Raw genomic sequence first — 16,895 nt, 5'->3', positions numbered from 1 at the left:
CTTTAGTTTCTAGATTGATTTTTTTTAAACTTAAGTATAGGCTTTTATACCTATTCAATTAAAACTTAATCTTGTTCCATCATTGCAATCTGAAGTGATCTCTCCAGGTACTAATTCTGTTACTCAAAGTATGTGCCATGCTTCCAGGTTTCAAGTCAATCATAACGTTGACACATATATTATCTATACCCTCATCAAAATCATTGATAGGAAACAGTACCTTGATGGGGCTAAAAGCGGATCCTCATAGCCCACCATTAGAGACCAGCCCCACACAGGAGCCATTCTAGCACACACACAGTTTGATTCATGCCTTCTTCAAGACTCAGCCTCAATGTTATAATCAATACATTTCTTCAGATATGTATTTTGATATACTGAGTTGTGAAGAATACAAAATAGTTTATGAAATATTTGTAGTTACATGCATTTATTAGAATATAAAAACAGAATATAAATCCAGTAGTAGTTTTACAAATAAAAATAATCCAAGGAGACAAAGGCCAGAATAACTCAGAGGTCATTCTACGTATATTCTAGGTATATAGAATATAATTTCAGAATAAAAAGATCATTTTTTTTTCCATGTAGAAGAAGTTGACAAGTATGAGGGGGTGAAAGGGATGATGACTAAGCTCTGGATAGGGACACATGGAATACAAATTGTACTAAGGGAAACAGGTGATCAGAGACAAGAGAATACAAGAGACTAAATGACTAAATTAGTTATCTATTGCTGCAAGACAAATTCCTACCAAATTAACAGCTTAAAAGACCAAAAGTTATTTCACAGTTTCCATAGGTCAGGAGTCCGGGTTCAAGTGAGTTCAGCCCTTTGTTCAGGATCTCACCAGGCTGAAATCAAGATATTAGCTGAAGCTGCAAACCCAGCTATGGCTTGGGGTCTCCTAATCTCACTGGTTGTTGGTGGAATTCAGTTCTTTGCAATTGCAGGACAGAGATCCCTACTTTTGCTGGCTGCAAGCTGAGGGCTGTTCTCAGTTCCTAAAGGCCTCCTACCATTCTATGCCATGTGGCTTTCTCCACTGTATGGCAATTTGCTCCTCAAGGCCAGTAGGGGAAACACTCTTCATTCTGCTAAAATGGAGTCCTATACTAAGTAAAGTAGTCAAGGGAGTGATTATCATACTCACAGGTCCAGGCCAAGCAAAGAGAGGAGATTAGAGACCGTGTGTACACCACTGGATAGGAATCTTTGGAGCCATCCCAGAATTCCACCTGTCACAATGACTTAACATGGCTGAGGCATAGTGAGGAACTGTGGTAGAGGAGGGACCTGGAGAGGCCTTTTGTGCCCTGCTATGGAGTTTGAATATTATACTGAAAGCAATGGAGGCACATTAACAGATGCCTCTCCCTGTGGGGAGGTACAAGAAAATGTTATACGTAATAGTGGTTAAGAAAGTATTCTAGGAAGCATGGTGCTTGAATGAACTGAGGCAATAAATGTAAAACATAGCATAATCCATATATACACTTGATTCTGTTTATAGTTTACCCATCCTGTTTGCCTACATGACTGCTGTGAGAAAGTAAAACTACACCTTGCCCTGTTGCCCTTGTAATTAAGTGTGTCCTTCACATACCAACAACAGATGAAACAAAAATATTTTTGCATCTTTAGAGACTCCTTCCAAAACAGAAACACCCTATCTCACTCTAGTCTCCCCATTCAAAAACATTTTTAAAAGACTTCAGCCCCTTTCCTGTAAGTTGCTGGCTCCCTCAAGAAAAAAATCTTTATCTCTGATTTTGGAATACAGATATCTGCAGATATGTGAGGATCCAGACAGGTAGGATAAGCATGTGAGAACTGCCACTTTTCCACCAATGAGGATTTTGAACAGATTAACTGTAACTTTGTGAGCTAATTTTTTTTTCTTTAAATACCTGTAGTATCCTTTTTTCAGGGACTCCTGTGCTTATAAAGGCTGGACAGCCCTCCAAACGTTACAAGTAAAAAGCACTTCAATGTTCAATTTGTCTTTGAGTTTTCCATTCACAACTGTGTCTATACCCTGTATCCTCAAGAGAAACCACAGTGTTTATTTTTAAATATAATAATAATACTATATGTAAGCTACTTATTATATGCCACGCAAGGCACTGATCTCAGAGCTTCATATCCTCACAATCAGATGAGGAAACCATGGCATAGAAAATTCAAGTAACTTGTTGGAGTTTACACAGGTTGTTAGTGGTGGAGCTGGGATATGAATCCAGGTAGAATATTTTGCAACAGTTCGCAGTCTTGGAAAAAAATAAGTACTTACTACTCTTGTAAGGGTGACCCTTGAGGCACTCAATACATGATTGCTGATTAACAATTACTACTTTTGAGGTGGCAGAGTCAAAAATATTTTAAAACTAAGGTCTAGCCAGGTGTAGTGGCTCATACCTTAGCACTTTGGAAGGCCAAGGCGGGCAGATTACCTGAGGTCGGGAGTTCAAGACCAGCCTGACCAACATGGAGAAACCCTTCTCTACTAAAAAATACAAAATTAGCCGGGCATAGTGGCGCATGCCTGTAATCCCAGCTACTCAGGAGGCTGAGGCAGGAGAATTGCTTGAACCTAGGAGGCAGAGGTTGTGGTGAGCTGAGATCACACCATTGCACGCCAGCATGGGCAACAAGAGTGAAATTCCACCTCAAAAAAAACAAAAACAAAAACAAAAAACTAAGGTCTAATCACTACAAGATTATGTCACAGACGTAAGGTGCCGGGCACAGTGGCTCACTTCTATAATCACAGGACTTTGGGAGGCTGAGATGGGTGGATCACTAGGTCAGGAGGTCGAGACCATCCTGGCCAACAATGGTGAAACTCTGTCTCTACTACAAATACAAAAATTAGCTGGGTGTGGTGGCATGTGCCTATAATCCCAGTTACTTGGGAGGCTGAGGCAGGAGAACTGCTTGAACCTGGGAGGCGGAGATTGCAGTGAGCCAAGATCACGCCAGCACTCCAGCCAGGCAACAGAGCGAGAGTCCATCTCAAAGAAACAAACAAAAAATATGACAGAAGGACAATTTTTAGGTATAATATGAATTATCAAAATTGCCACAAATAGAAGTAGAAACACTGAATAGATGAATTGATTAGAGAAAACAATCTGACACCAACAAATAGAAACAATAACAGCAAAAATCTTTAAAAGGTATAAAAGTATTATCTGGTTCAAAAAGTAATCCTGATACAGAGATTTTCAGAGAAAAAAAATTGCCCATGAAAATATAATTTCCATAGGTGCGGAACACTGAAAATGTTAAAATCTTTCTAGTCATTACATAAAGTACATAATTTTGATATCAAAGCTAATAAGATAGCATAACAATTCAACTAAGGACCAAATCATTATGAAAATTGAGGCAATAATCTCAAACAAATATGGAATACAGCAGTAAGTTAAGAAAACATTTCATCAGGGCCAAGTAGGCTTTAGTCCAAGAATAAAAAGATGATTAAATATTAGGAAATCTGTAATTATAGTGCACCATTTTAATAGATCAAAGGCAAAACTTATGAAATAATTTAAAAGAAACTATGATACTCCGTATCAAGTCTGGTGTTAAACACATTATAAATAATTCTTACTGGATACTCATAATATCCTCACAAAATATTTACATGATTATCTTCATATTACAGAGGAAGAGACTGAAATTGGAAGGGAATAAATAAATTGCTAAATGTTACACAATTCTAAGAGGGGGAGGTATAATTTAACTCCAGCTCTGTCTGCTCATAAATCCCATACTTTGGCTTCCATGTTATGTTCTCCTCATGGATGATAATTTACCAAAATCATTCAAAAGGCATTTTACAGTATTCCAAAACCGATTTTTTATTTAAAAAATCTCAGCATATTAGGAATGCAACAAAATTTCTTTAACATGGTTAGAAAAAAATCTGTCATCAAATAAATAGCTATTAAAATCAGAAACAAGATAAGAGTAGAATGCCAGTGAGTATTTTGAACACTGCTGTGGAAATTCTGGCTAATGTTATAGGATATAATCAACAAAGAAGAGATACATTATTTGGAAAGATGATAGAATCATTATTTGATTATAATGTAATTGTTTATAAATAAAAGGAGAACTAAGTGAAAAATAATTATCATTAACAAATAAATAGAATCAAAAGACAAAATATTAAAAGCAATAGCTTTCATATAACAGTAACCACCAATTAGAAAACAATATTTTAAATAATCTCAAAAATAATTAAATAAAAATATCTAATACCTAGGAATAACCTAAAAAAAATGCAGGACCTCTACAAAGAAATGATTTTTTTCTCACATCACGTAAGACTTGAAAAAACAAAGAGATATTTTGAAATGATTGAAAATTGTGAAGATGCAAACCTTTTCAAAATAATTCATAATTTGCACATAATTCTATACAAAGTACAAGAAGTTTTGTTTTGTTTTGTTTTTTGAGATGGAGTTTCATTCTTGTTGCCCAGGCTGGAGTGCAGTGGTGTGATCTCAGCTCACTTCAACCTCTTGCCTTCTGGGTTCAAGCCTCTCAAGTAGCTGGGACTACAGGTGTGTGCCACCATGCCTGCCTAATTTTGTATTTTTGGTAGAGATGGGGTTTTACAATGTTGGCCAGGCTGTCTTCAACTCCTGACCTCAAGTGATCCACCTGCCTCAGCCTCCCAATGCTGGAATTATAGGTATGAGCCACTGTGACCAGCCCAAGATTTTTTAAATTTGAAAATTAACTCCAATACTCACCTTAAAGAATGCTGAGACAATAACTGCTAAAATAAATTTAAAATACAGAGAAATGAAAGAGTTGGGGCCACCATGTCAGAAACAGACTACAATACAAATTATAATGGGACATATAAACTATGATATGGTTCTGCTACAATAATTAATAGATGGTTACAGAAATAGCCCAGATACAGAAATGTATATACCAATTAAAAGATGGATTTAATAAAAAATCAGTGAAGAAAAGAGCACTCATTTTATAAATGGCATTGAATTAACTATTCAAATAATTTAAAATGTATATTGCTATCTCATACTACACGTTAAAATAAATACACATAAACGGTATGTTAAATTTTAAAATAAAATCATAAAGGATTATGTAAAATACAGGTGGTTATTTATCAGCTATTGAGCCTAGCAAATAATTTCTAAACATAAAGGTAGTGAAATGTGTCAGAGAGTAATAGTAGATTTGACTGCAGTAGCAAAGGTGAAACACATTTATGTATCAGAGAGTATAACACTCAAAAGGCAAACACGAAACTGGAAAAAGAATTTCCAGAGACATAACACACAAAGATAGTTCATAAGCAAAATATTAACATCTCAATGGATAAATGGGCAAAGAACATAGATCAACAAGTTACCAAACATCCTTATAATTATCCAATAAGCATTTGAAATTTTAGAATTTTTTTTTTTTTAAAACTGATGCTTAATGCTGTTGAATGTGAGGAGAAATAGTCACGACACTGACAGTAGCTGTGTAAATTAATAGCTTTGGCCACATCTATGAAGAATCATAAAATCATCCATGCCCTTTGATTGCCTCTCCTAGGAACTGTCCAATAGAAACAATTAAGGTGGTGAAAAAAGATGTAATGCAAAGCTATTCAAGGCCATATCATTCATTCCAGGCAGAAGCACAAACATTCAACCATAGAGGTACATCCGAAAGTACAATATTATACAGTCATTGAAAAATCATGTTTTGAAAAATATTTAATGTCATGAGAAAATTTTCCCAGTCAAGTGAACGTAAGTAAGATATAAAACTTTGTCTAGACCATAATTGTGATTCTGTGATGTAACCATATATGCAGAGAAAAAAAACTGGAAGGAAATATGCCAAAATGTTACAGCAGCTATCTCTGAATACTAAACTAGGTGATTTTTATTTTATACACTGAATATCCGAATAAAATTTATGAAAGAATAAAAACAATATTGTCATGAGAAATCAGAAGCTGGACACACTGGTCATGACCTTCTAAGGACGTAAGGAAGCCTTTGCCTTTTATGTTCCTCTAATTTTACTGCATGATTTCAGAGGGAAATGAGTGGAGTGAGTGTCCCATCAGCCACCTTGGCCTCTGGAAAGAATTGTCCCAGAAGCCATCTCTCTATCAAATCTGGCTAATTCCTTCTCTGCTCCTTCAGCTCTGGCCTCTTCCTGCTCACCTCTGCCAATCTCCTTTCCTTCCACTCAAAGTCTGGCCACAACAAAAAAGAAAGCAGGTTTGGAGAGAGGTCAGTATGCTGGGTTATTGTGTTTGTGTGTTTCTCCAAAAGTGCATTCTGCTGCTGCTAAATTATCATTCCATAACACTATCTACACTGGAAAGATCTTTCTCAAAAAAAAAAAAGAAGAAGTATACTCTTGAAAATGCCTGCAATGCCTACTGTGATGGTGACATCAGAAGTCTATTTCTCCTTCACAAGTATAGTTCATGGAGAGTTATTGAAACCGTATCATTTAATCACTCAACAATATTAAGCAAATCTTTGTGGGGTGCTCTCTATGGTTCTGGGAAATATAATGTGATCGTGGGTGGCTGAATCATGGTCCTCAGAGATGTCCATATCTTTATCCTGAAACTTGTGAATAAGTTACCTCCTATGGCAATACTTATACATGGGATTGAGGTAAGGATCTTGAGACAGGGAGCTTATCCTGTATTATTTGGGTGGGCCCAAATAATCACAGAGATCTTTACAAGGAAATAGGCAGAAGATCAAGATAGCTGTTGTCCTTGAAAAGTATTTTTTGCAACTTTCCAGACTCCCATGATTACAGGGGACACAGTTATGCAAATATGGCCTCCATTTTTATAAGAAATGAAGGAATTAAAAAATAGAAGTAGATGAAAACTCTTTGGCAACATATGTTTTAATTATAAAATTAGCAGGCACAGACTCCCCTTCCCAATTAGTTTTTAAGTCAAATCAATCAAATTTCAAAGAGCAGCTATGCATTTATTTTTAAAATTTAATTAGGAAGAAATCTGAAGCAATTAAAGAATGTTATCAACTATAATGCATTACCATGAGAAAACCCCAACAACCCTTAAGTATGATTGAATATTTTGTACTCTATAACAATGAACTAGGTTTAGCCATTTAAAAAAATTAACTCCTGAGCTTAAAATAATCTCAACAAGTCAAACAGGTCTAAGTGAACCTGCAGTGAACCTAGGAGAGAACTTTCTCATGCTACACCCTTCTTTGCAGTAAGGGGAGGGTTTGATCACAGAGGGAATACCTTTGTTTCATCTTGTCCTGTTAATACATTAATAAGTTCAACTGCCAGCTGTTCATTTTCATGATGACAGAGGGATATCTTTATTTCTATTTATCCTGTTTATAATCGGGACACCATGACCCTCTTCTTTGAGATGAATGATTTCAAGCTTAATGGAAATTTAAAGTACTATATAGCAAAACTCTATGATCTGAGTCCTGGAGGGGAAGGGGTGAGTAGGCCCAGGACTACTAAAGATAATAAATCACCAATGGAGATAATAAATCACCAATGAAAGCCAAGAAAACTCGAGAGAGCCTGATCATTTTGGTCCATAGAATGTGTCAGGGTTTAGTGCTCTGCAAATCGGAGGAGATGGGGAATGAAGGTTTCATAATTTAGTGATCACCCAAATGGTACTGGAGGAGTTTGGACTATAATGAGAAAAGTAGTTGCTTCTTGCTGACCATCAAGATTGCTACAGGTTTCAAGGAAAGAGAGCACTAGTCATCACAACGACTTCATTTGGTAATTATTTATGAAGTACCTTCCTGCCCTTGATGACAAATTCTTTCTTTCTTTGAAACCTGTAGCAATCTTGTTGGTCAGCAAGAAGCAAGTACTTCTTTAGAGTTCAAACTCTTATGATACCAGTTGGGTGACCACTGAATTATGAATCCTTCTTTCCACATGCCCCATTTGCAGAGCACTGACCCCTGACACATTCCGAGTACAGAAATGGTCAGCCTCTCTTGAGTTCTCTTGGTTTTCATTGACGATTTATCATTAAAAATGTAAGTATAACTTAACTTTAAAAAAGACTCACATATATGAAATAATCAGCATAATCAGATAGAAACACAATCCAGGGATCAAAATGCTATTTTAAAAAAATCTTCTAAAAGTCTCCATTGCAAAAACGATCACTGCTCAACTCTGAGAAAAGTAATGATCCCAAAAGAGGTTAACCAGAATAAACAAGTTTTCGGAGGCACTTGCTATCAATTAGGAAAGCTAAAATACACAGATAAGCAGGCCTTGTCCCGGTTTGTTCATCAGCGAGAGAAGCAGCCTTTAGTTAGGGGTCTTTATTAAAATAGACTTGTATACCTCCCACCTTGACAACCTAAAAGTTCATTCCCTGAACATAAACACAACCCATTAAAGCACCTGTCATGAGGTTATTACAAAACATCTAAAAATATAAAACTTGATCTTTGAATATTTATAACAGATTCAGGTTGTTTGGCTAAATGTATATTAAATGTTCAAGAGTCAGCAAGTTCTGGGTATGAAAACTAAAATTTAAACATAGAAATGCCCTTTCAGAGAAAGAAAACCCCTGCCACTTGCTTTGGAGAGGAAGAGCACAAGCCAACGGATGACAGGGAAGGACTCTATGCCACTAGTTAAAAATAAATGACAAAGAAGCCCATGCAGAAGCAGGCCAGAAAGGTGTGAATTTAGAGAATGGCAAACTAAACAGCTAAAATAAGGTCAAGGACAGATGTCAGACAGAAGGAAATCAAAGCAGGAATGGCTTGAGTTTGAAGGCAAAGGCAGAATTCTGAATTTGACAGAGGGAGTGATGGGCAGCCATGTGGCTAGAGGGTGATTGTAAATTTGGCGGATGAAAGACAAAGTATGAAAGGGAAAATCAGTTCTTTAGAAATGATTATTAAAAATTCTTGAAGGCAAGCTACTTACAGGCATACTTCAGTACAAGCATGGTGAACACTGTATAGCAATATAAGGAATGTTCCTTATTTTAAATCTGTTCTCAACTATTTTCATGGATTTCACATATATATGATCCATTTCTGACATCAGGGAAGGTCATTTTCATATTAAAATTCAGTATGTCATGCCACTGTCATATTAACTATCCTCAGGAGGGTCTGATGGCTGGTTGACAGAAATGGGCATTTTGGGAGGAAATTCCCAGGACCAAGTAACCCAGCTGGAGAATACTGCTGGAGGAAAGACAGCCGTACTATATATTAACTCAGCAGGGAAAACAGCGAAATTGTTCTTCCTGCTTATTAATAGACCAACATTTAGTCCAACAGCTCTAATTTTCTGTGGAATTTTTGACTTTCTCTCTTGAAAACTGAAAGTCATGTTAATGGTTTTCTGCATAATGCTTGTCTACGAATTCTGTGACTATTTGCATATGGTTTAGGGATGTGATGGAAGATTTTTTCAAAATAGGGAAGCTGGTCCAAAGAATATGAGCCCTGTCTTTTCCCTAAATACTATATATGTGAGACTATCTTAATTCAAAGGAGGCAATATAGTGATATGCTTTTCTGTGCTCGTTTTAGTAATAACTTGTAATAATGGGAAAAAAAGATTAAGTTTGAATGAATAATAGGCTAAAAAAGAAGATACTAATTTGGTTCTTAAGTTTTTAGTGGGACTTACTGCTTTGATTCATAAGTAATAATCAAAAGGGCAGAAATGAGACAATCTAACATCTAAGCATTCAAATGAACATTTTAAGAATGAATGAGGAAGGAAAGGAGGGAAGAAGGAGGAAGGGGAGAAGGAAGAAAAGAGGGGAGTTAGCTGGGAAGGAAACAGAGGGAGGAAGGGAGAGAGAAGGAAGGGAACTAGACACCCTTAAAGAAAGCATCATAACTTAATATTTAAGATTCATATTTAATACAACGGAAAATCTCGTTTAAATATTTAAGAAAGAAAACTTCCATGGGTATAATGCACAACTGTAGCTTAGAGACCATGTGGTATGTATTCATAGTCTGAAAAGTCTTTGTATTTATTCTTGGGAAATAAGGACTAAATACTCAAAAAGAAATTCCTGCAGAGAGGCAGGTAAATGGGCAGTATGATGTACAGCAGATCCCACATTTACACATTGGCAACCCTTACAAAAGCTGATTTGCCCTAACATTTATTTCCTCTGAACATTTACTTATGAGTGTCAAAGTCTGAAAGAAACCTCATTACAAAAAGTGACATTTTATCTCCATTTGTGCATTTATGAACATATTCTACATTTTTCTGAAGTGTTATTTACTCTTTATTTTAAAAATGTACCACCCGATTTACCTATGAGGTCTTTCAGTCTCCATTCATGACAACCTTTGTACTTACTGTTCCTAAAAACTCAAAGACGAGTTTCTGAGCTTTGTAATGAACTTAATCCTTCTGTACAAATTAAACCAGGTGTTATAAAGTGTAGGTAAATGAAAAACTGAGGTTAAAAAAAGAAAGACCAATCTATAGTAGGCTCAGTTTTTTTTTTTTTTTTTGAGAGAGAGAGATTAAGGTGCATACAGTCAACTGGTGTGAAGGTCACCAAACAAAATGTTGCAATCTTAAAGTGCCATTGACATGCAGTCAGTGTGCTGCAGCAGCTCAGTACTAATCCGTGCAGCTCTTTCTCTTTCCTTGTTATTGTTTCAGAATCACTCATAAATGTGCATTATGAAGTCTGTTGTATTTGCAGGAAAATTTTCTAAAGATTAGACAAGTTTTTCTTTAAATTGAAATAAAAATACTTAAATAATATAACTTTTAAAAATTTGGTTTCCCACACCCAGCTTTTGTTATAGGAAAAGTGACCCACCAGCTCAAAACTCCATAAATATTTCCTTGTGATATATATGAGCTATGACAAGTCTGTCCTTAATTATTTATTATCCACTTACTAATGATGTCTAAATTACCAAATTATTTCAGTTGAAGATTTCTGATTTTCCTGGGAAAGAGCTGAAAGCCACAAGCCACTACAAGTACTTTTTTTTTTTTTTTTTTGAGACAGAGTCTCGCTGTGTTGCCCAGGCTGGAGTGCAGTGGTGCGATCTCGGCTTACTGCAACCTCCGCCTCCTGGGTTCAAGTGATTCTCCTGCCTCAGCTTCCCAAGTAGCTGGGACTACAGGTGCCTGCCACCATACCTGGCTAATTTTTTTTTTTTTTTTTTTGTATTTTTAGTAGAGACAGGGTTTCACTATGTTTCACCAAGCTGGTCTTGAACTCCTGACCTCGTGATCCACCTGCCTCAGCCTCCCAAAGTGCTGGGATTACAGGCGTGAGCCACCACGCCCGGCTTACATGTACCTTTAGCTTTCAAAAGTCAGAGTCAAAATCAGAAGGAAGCATTTCTGGTTCGGGGACCTCTATTCTCTTTCACCTGCTCCTGACCTGTTTTCCTGTTGGTGATGACAGCTCCTCGTAAAGCAAATAGCTCCCCACTCTGAATGGAAAGGCTCATCTCCTCAGTCCATGTTGCAAGCACAAATCTCCCTGATAGTCATTTAGGGAGTGAATCAGACTTGCAGCCAATAAGCACAAAGCTGACCTTTAAACCTCAACCTTTAATAGAGCATTGGGTTATTTTACTTTGTGTTTGCTCAACATTTCCAGGGGTCAAAGGGCCTGGTTTACTGACGTGGGGTGAACCGGGGAACCTTGCTTCAATTTCCATGTTGCAACTGATAGAAAATCAGGGGTCGGGGGCTGGGCTGGGCTGGTAGGGGCCTAGCCCCAACTCAAGTATGCCCAGTATCACAGGTGTTAGAACACATTCTGAAGTCTTTAGCATTTAGAGATGACTAGATTGCACAAGGCTGAGGACTAGCCCTTAGCTAACAACTATGGGAGAAATCAGAAAGAGTCTTGGGGGCTGGGGAGTAAGCTTTCACCTTTTCCCAGTACTGCACCAAATGAGAGATCTTGAGGTGAAAGGAGAAATCAGTAATACTGATTCTGTCTTTATTTAAACATCAATATTTAATTTATCATGGGTATTTGTGCATTAGTTTTGATTTTTAAAAGTAGTGCATTAAAATAATATTTGTTGTGACTGCTTGGATTTTTGGCACTCCCTTCCGTTTGGTGCCCAAGGTGCGTGCCTCACTTCCTTCACCCTAGTCCTAGCCCTGGCCTGTCACCTCATGGTTCCCATCCAACATTTTCATCTAAAATGGGAGTAGATCTAGGCAGGCTGGTGGAGATGCTTACAGCAGGGCTGAGAAGGGGAAAAGTGTCCAAGTCATCCAAGAAAATCATTACTGAGCTTGTAATATGTGCCAGATGTACATTCCTTTGGTCCTCACCTATGAGGAAGGCCTATTAATCTTCTGCTGAGAAAGATGAGGCTCTGAGAAACATGCTTCCTTCTACTTTTCTCCATCCCAGGAACTGGCTCTATAAACCACCTGGTGCTCAAGCAGACACCTGGGGGCTGTCCATGACCCCTCCTCTCTAACCCACTTGTAACTATTTATGATCACTCAAATAGTAAATGGAGGGGTAAAGTTCAAAAGATGGCCTGTTTGATGACAATGCCCACACTTTTTTTGCTATATCTGCAACGTCTCCCAAGAAAATTGGGCTTGTTAAATTGTTCTGGCATCCTATTGGCTGGTCCAGGACAAGGCTAAATTACTTTTAAGTGCTGTTTTGCAGATTTCTCCAGTATATTTCAGTTTGAATTTGAATACCAGCTCTCTCTCTGGCCCAGGATGCTACTTTGAGTCCGACATCTCCACTCAGATATCTCACATCCATCCAAACAAACAACTCCAAAATAAGATTCTTGAACTTCCTCTCAAATCCTGATTCTCCCCAATTTCCTCCATCTCAGGCACTGTCACCGCCAAGTGCCTTGTACACAAGCTGGATACCTGTCAGTTGTCTTTGAAACTTCCTTCCTCTTCTCCATCCAAACCATCACCAACTCTTGTCTATTTCAGTAGTCAAAACAATTAATAGCAGCAACAGTTATTAAATCATTCACTATGTGCCAAGTACTCTTGTGATGCATATACAGCATTATTAACACATTCGATTTTCATAACAACTTCACATCATGGCTCCTATTATTATTTTCATTTAATGGTGGCATAGGAAAATTAATTTGCCCAAGGTCATACAGCTAGTAAGAGAGGAAATTAGTATTAGAACCCAGTCATTCTGGCTTCAGAACACACACTTTTAACCATGACATTCTATGTCCAAGATAATCCCCAGTCCACTCACCTTAATTCGTTTTCCACTGTCTCATTTTAGTTCAAGCTCACTCATTTTAGTCATTGCTCACTCTAGCAACAGCAAAGGTCTCCCAAGTGGTTATCTGGGTTCTATTTCTACCTCATTTCCACACATCAATCTTCATAAAGCAGTCAGCAGGATCATCTTAAAGTTTACGTTGGATCACGCCATTTCTGCTGCTAAAATCCACAAAACCACTCAACTACTTTCTGAATGCAATTCAAACTCCTTAATGTGGTCTCCAAGGTATATGTAAACCGGCCGCTTTCCTCTTCCCAGACTTTGTCTCCTACCCCTCTCTACCTTACCATCTTTCTATTCCACTGGCCTTCTTGTCCATCTTTAAACCCAGCAAATTCATTCCTGTCTCATGGCCTTTGCACATGCTGTTCCCTCTGCCTGCAGTGCTCTCCTCACCCTCAAGACAGCTCCATCAAATCCTCAATGTGTCTCAGGGTACTTTCCTGACTCCTTTCCCTAAACTAAAATAACCTCTGTATTATTTTATCTTAGCACCCTCTCTCTACTTTCATGGCAATAAAAAAATGCATTCCAGAAGGAAATATAAAATGAAATAAAAAATTTTTAAATAATGTCTCTAATAAGAAACTTGTATCTTGACTATATAAACAACTCAATAGTAAAAAGACAAAATAATTTAAAAACAGGCAAAGGATCTGAAATATTATTAAGCAATATAAAGAAATGAATTTTATTGACACATGGTATGACATGGATAACCTTTGAAAACATTATGCTTAGTGAAAGAAATCAGTCACAAAAAGTCAAACATATTATATTATTCCATATATATGAGATGTCCAGAATAGAAAAATTCATAATTCATACACACAGAAAGTAGATTAGTTGTTGCCCAGAGATGGAGAGGGGAATGAGGAGCAAGTGTTAATGAGTGTGAGGTTTTTGAGGGGAGTGATAAAAATGATCTAAAATTAATAGTGGTGATAGTTGCAAACTGAGAATACACTAAAAATCACTCAATTGTATACACTTTAAGTGGGTAAATTGCATAGTATGTGGGTTCTCAATAAAGCTGTTTAAAAATAAAATGGAATATACTTTAAAATGGACCTGTTTGGCATTTACAAGGCAGGTGTGGCTTACCTGAAGAGTATCTACAACTTGCTTTTTGATAGGAGAAGATAAGTTTTAGATGAAGCTTCCTCATATAGAATTTATAATCTCTCTCTCATAATTCCTAGTCTCTTTTGTCTTTTTCTAGAGATATTGTTGAAATCTTAGAATGAGATGTATAGAATTTTAGCATGGGACAAGATATAAGCGATAATGTAATTTCTGATTTTAGAGAAAAGAAAACATACTCAGAAAGAATAAACATCTTTTTCAAGATCACAAAGACAATGAGAATGAGAATCAGAGCTTTCCAGATCAAAGCTTTATTTTTTATTTTTCAACAGCACCATAGAAAATGTAGAGTAGTGAATGGTATTTTCCAAAATATCTTTTCACCAACAATTGACAAGGATGAAGTCTACACAGTGATTGCTTTTTATTGATGTCATTCCCTCAGTAGCCCTTGACCGAATGCTTGGTTTGTATTAGTCACTTTGGGAATAAAGACTTACTGTGTGTTTTTTTTTTTAAGGACAGTATTGAGTAGGAAGTTTAGATTGGAGTCTCTCCCTCATGAGTTAGGTCTTCATAGGTACTGAACACTTAACACCAATCACCTCCATTACTCAGTTCCTAAGCAGAGATGGAAGCCTCCTAAGTGGAATGTTGAATTTGATTTTGAATTCTCTCTTCAACATTTTCAGCATAAAGAATTCTTTTCCACTCCTAGATAATATGCCTTTTCTATCTTCTCTTCTATGTCAAACACTTGATTTTGAGATCCTGAGAGGTCTTACTTAGTTGTGGGACTTTGATTACCTCAGGTTTTCTTTTGTCAGCATCAGTGGGAAATAAGAATTGAAAAAGAGATTTCATTTCTTAGTGTTTCTGTGAGTTAATAATGGAAGAATAACTTTGGTTAAATCATTACTTTTGATTCAAATTAAAATACTGGTATCAACATAATACTTTTAAAAATAATCAAACTAGCCAATCTGTTCAGATAAGCATTTGACCTCAAAAGTATTTTTTACTTCTATATTCCTTGGCTATCTCCCCTTTCCAACTTTCCTCTATTTCAGAAAGTTTAAATTGCCTAAAAGAATTCCAGCTTCATTCAGCAGGGTCTTTTATTAATAGGCAGAGAAAAGAGAACTGTATTACAAGACTCAATGACATATAGGATGGATTTTTGCTACTTCATTTCATCTGGCTGATGACAAGAAGTGAATGTGTCCATGCTCAGTGTTGGTTTAGGTAGGCTAGAGAAGGTGGGGCTACTATTTTGACATCACTATTATTGTTCAACTGAAATATATTTTTAAAGCACATTATCAGCTGCTTCACTGAATTTCTCTGCAAACTATTACCTTCTCACATAATCCAGTAAAAAAGAAAGCACATAGTCCATTTAGATTCCCAGAGCAAAGAATTTAAAAATAAGTTCGACCAGGCATGATGGCTCATACCTATTATCCCAGCACTTTGGGAGGCCAAGGCAGAAGTATTGCTTGAGGTCAAGAGTTTGAGGCCAGCCCCTTGGGCAACATAGTGAGGCCTAATCTCTAAGAAAAGAAAATTTTAAAAAAATTAACAGGGTATGCTGTCACACACCTGTAATCCCAGCTACTAGGGAGGCTGAGGCAGGAGGATTGCTTGACCCCAGGAGGTAGAGGCTGCAATGAGCCATGATAGCAACACTGTAATCCAGTCTGGATGACAGTGTGAGATCCTGTCCAAAAAAAAAAAAGTTGAAAATGTTTACAAAGCTTATAGAAATGCATTCATTCAATCTGTTCTGTTTGTCACCCGATAGAAATTCTTGAAAAGTCAACCAGGTTCCTCTCTATTACATGGGACTATGAAATAGAGTTTTGTACATGATAGTGAATGATAGTAATAAATATGTTTAACCATCTTCCTATCATTCAGTAACTAGTTTGTATACTATCTTATACAAGTATTATCTTGTATTAAATATTAAAATATTAAATTAAAATTTAAAATATTAGTTTAATTTAAAATATTAAATTAAAATATAAAGATAAGTATTAATTATCTTGTATAAGATAGTATACAAACTAGTTACTGAATGATAAGTATTATCTTATGCTTATCTGATAATATTGTATAAGATAGTATACAATATCTTATATGCTATCTTATTATATAAGATAAACTTACTAATAATTCTCTTTCAGAGTTTCATTTTATCATTAGTTAGCATCTAACTTAGGTAGAGAGTAAAGAGGCAAAGGCGGTGAACTGTGATTCTATCTAATTTCTGATTTTTGCATTCTAGAAAAAGTTTAAGGGAAAAGAGAATAAAATTAGTGTAAATTGTAAGGTTTGGGGCTTTTTGGTGTCATCAATTGGCAAACCTCTCCTAATTGTATTACTAGTTAAGCTTTATTGGACTACACAATATTTAGAAGGGAAGAAAAAAGAGAGGGAGAAAGAAATTATTAATTCACAGAAACTTGATTTAATTGCCAACAGTTAAAAACC

At 36.5% G+C, this 16,895-nt stretch overlaps 1 protein-coding gene across 32 annotated transcripts in view; it reads right to left on the bottom strand.

The window, feature by feature from the left end:
* The window catches only part of THRB (thyroid hormone receptor beta), a 371,812-nt gene that overhangs the window by 316,064 nt on the left and 38,853 nt on the right, over positions 1-16,895 (bottom strand). The gene's annotated exons all lie outside the window — the stretch shown is intronic.

Source organism: Macaca fascicularis, chromosome 2 (assembly GCF_037993035.2).
Source record: "Macaca fascicularis isolate 582-1 chromosome 2, T2T-MFA8v1.1".
Classification (NCBI taxonomy): domain Eukaryota; kingdom Metazoa; phylum Chordata; class Mammalia; order Primates; family Cercopithecidae; genus Macaca; species Macaca fascicularis.
This window is presented reverse-complemented; position numbering and strand designations above follow the sequence as displayed.